Source organism: Haemaphysalis longicornis, unplaced genomic scaffold (genome assembly GCF_048455015.1).
Source record: "Haemaphysalis longicornis isolate Haplotype H1 unplaced genomic scaffold, Haemaphysalis longicornis Haplotype H1 scaffold_10, whole genome shotgun sequence".
NCBI classification, from domain to species: Eukaryota; Metazoa; Arthropoda; class Arachnida; order Ixodida; family Ixodidae; genus Haemaphysalis; species Haemaphysalis longicornis.
The window spans coordinates 14,866,341-14,869,580 of NW_027526204.1; positions in this window are offsets into that span (position 1 = coordinate 14,866,341).

Below are 3,240 nucleotides of genomic sequence, written 5' to 3' on the forward strand. Positions count from 1 at the left end.
ATGTTGTTGATGTCAATTCGAAGTTTGGCAGTTCCTCATTAACATTGTGCAAATTCACTGCACAGATTGCACAGGTACTGCAAGCCCTTATATATGAACATGTGTGGCACCAAATAGTACAGTATTGTGCACTCAAACAATCATGGCAACGTACAAGTGCTATTTCTGCATACCAGTCCGTATAGTTTCCGTATCATACAGACTCCGCATGATGTCCGTATTAAACGGACTCTGCATCACTTCCATATCATATGGACTCCGCATCATTTCCGCAACATATGGAGTCCGTATCATTTCCATTTCATGCGGAGTCCGTATTCCCATAATTCCGTATATACGGTTCCGCATATACAGAATGTTGCACGAGGGCTGAGGTTTGACTCTGTGCATCCTATAGGCCAAAAACGCTCCGTCGCCGCTGCACTCTTCTCACGCGCATCACGAATCTGCTCTGAGCCTGGTCTTCGCAAGCAAGAGCTAGCCGTGGTAAGGAAGGACCTTCGCAGCAACGGCTACCCTTGAAAGCTTCTGAGGACACAACAATTGCGGGCTTCAGTTGCCTTCTCCGAAAGGGTTCCTGAAGAAGGCAGGCAATAACGTGCTGCCGTCCCCTACACGCAAGGTATCAGTGAAGCTCTTGCAAAGGTGTTTGGCACATATGGCATTAAAATTGCACACGTGCCATCTAACAGGCTTAAGCAGAAGCTGGTACGTGTGAAGGACCCTTTAGAAAAATGAAGATTCCCCGGAGTTGTCTCCAAAATTCTATGCCAGGATTGCGACGCATCCTACATAGGTGAAACTGCAAATTTTTAAAAGAATTCAATAGCACCAGAACGATGCCAAAAAAGGCAATGCAAGCTGAAATGCCTTGGCGGATCTTCACCTGGCTACTGACCACGTCATCGATTGGGATTCCGCAAGCATAATAGCATCAGAGGAGCACCTATCGACACGACTACTTTTAGAATCAGTGCATATTCAACCAACTAAAAACACGATTAACCGGTCGCGGGGTAATCTCCCCGAGACATACATGCGCACTCTGCGCCTCCAAACCTATAAATAATCGCGACCTTTCACCCCCCTTTCATTGTGATCAAGGGACCAGTAGGGGCCCCAAAGTGTCTTTAATTGTTTATTTGTTTTTGACCAGGCGAGTGCCTGCTTGTATTTCATCAACACCGAATTAACCTGCCTGAATCCCTTTATAGACATTGAGCAATTCTTCGAATTGGTTTATTGTAGCAAGCTGTCTTGTTTATTTCCTTAATTTTTATTGGCATTTCCTGTCTCGTTTGAAATTGGCAGACCAGATAGCTTTTACTATGGGTCATGCACTGGTGACAACCAATATTAAATTTCACTTTAAATAATTTTCAGTTCTGTTTTATTTCTCACCCGCCAATGACCTGAAATATCAGAGTCTCTTAAAACATATGTTGGCATTTCTTTCCTGCACTGTAGTACAACTAATCATGACTTCTATCATATTTTGTTCACAAATTGTAATATTTAGAAAGTATTCAGCTGAATGAAAAGGTTATTTCAGAAGCATGCGCAATCAACAAGGCCTCAATGACTCTCACCACGTGGTTCACTTGTTTCTGTCACAAATAACTTGAGTGCAGCCACATTCCATCCAAGACTAAGGTAACATACCCTCTGGGATGATGAATATTTAAAATGCCTTACGAGTAAGTGCTCAGCACATGAAATTGTGGCATTAAAACCGAAGATCCCTCTGCGGCATCCTTCACTTGGGGCAGCCCTTGATCACAAACTTCGAGAAGCTGAACAATGCTCCATGCACCGCTCCAGCCAGCAGAAACAATGCAGGACGCAAGTTGGTAGGTGGACCGTTGGCATCTTGCGATTTTGCAGATATTTTTATTTAGTAGATGCTCTTCTTCTTTTTGTACCACTGTTCATTTCTCCTTTAACAAGCAGCTGAACTCCTGCAGGTTCTACGATTCACACAAGCGTAATAAAATGCAGCAATGCAGAACAATTGGCAGGGTTACCTCAATTTACATTTTCTAGGAATGAAAACAGTGTAGGTAATCTATACACAACTACAATGAAACGTTTCAATTTTTACCTACTTCACTCTTAACAAGCACACATACATGTTAGACATGTAAGCAATCTGCTAAATTTACGCCCACAAACTTATTCAGGCATCAGAAATCGGCAGGGAACGACGTGTCACCTTTAAATGGCACTTTTTTCGTTCAAAACACGTAAATGGGCGGGAAAGATCCATAACTATGGTTTGGTACCCTCATCTGGTATGGTTTTCAGGCAATGCTTACATCTCACTTCAGTACCTTCAGGTGGTGGAGATCTTTGAAAACTCATTGCGGGCAAGTTGGTTGTCTTCTAGCTCTCGTATCTTGCCAGCATATGCTAGATTCCACCATTCCCAAATTAACGTGACTCGAATGTGGTGGATGTAATAAAGAATAAGCACACGGCAGGGGCGTAGCCAGGGGGCGGTGAACACCTGGCCCGTGCCCCACCCCCCCCCTCCCCGAAATGTTTCATGCCAAGGCTGGGGTGCGGTTTAAGCAGCCTGAAAAACCACCTGAAGTCACCTGCAGGCGTGGGACCTGCAGTTTTAAGGACATTCTTGCTCATATAAAGCTGAAAACAAGGGCTACATCAACGTCTGATTCCTGCGCCCGCTCCAGATACTGTACCTGTCAATATATACAGCCCGGCTGCATTTCGCGCCGGATACACCGACAAGCGCCGGGAACCTGCCGCGAGCTGATCGAAACAGCCCCGATGTTTCACTGGCGGAACAGCATGGCCGGGAAATGGCAGAACAGCAGGAAAAGCCTCATATAGGTATACATGTGGTCGGGAGCGTGTCATTCCTTGTCTTTACACTGGTACAAAGTATAATCACATCACAGAGCATGTCGCTGTATTTTGTTCAGTCAACTATCAATCCTTGATGTTTATTTTTCTACCGACATCGCATTTCATTGACTATTGCAGATACATAATTTCTGCTGCATGAAAAGCATTGCTCTGCCCATCTTGTATTTCCTCCACATCAACAAAACTACACAATTTTCTTTATTGCGGAGCTTTGTTTTTTGACCCTATTCCACTGTTTCCTTGACCTCCCTGTTATTTAAAATCAGCATTCTGTATCTGCTTAACCGGAATTTTACTGAAGCCATGTCTGTTTCGATTTAACAGATAGAAATATAATAAAATTTAAGAAAC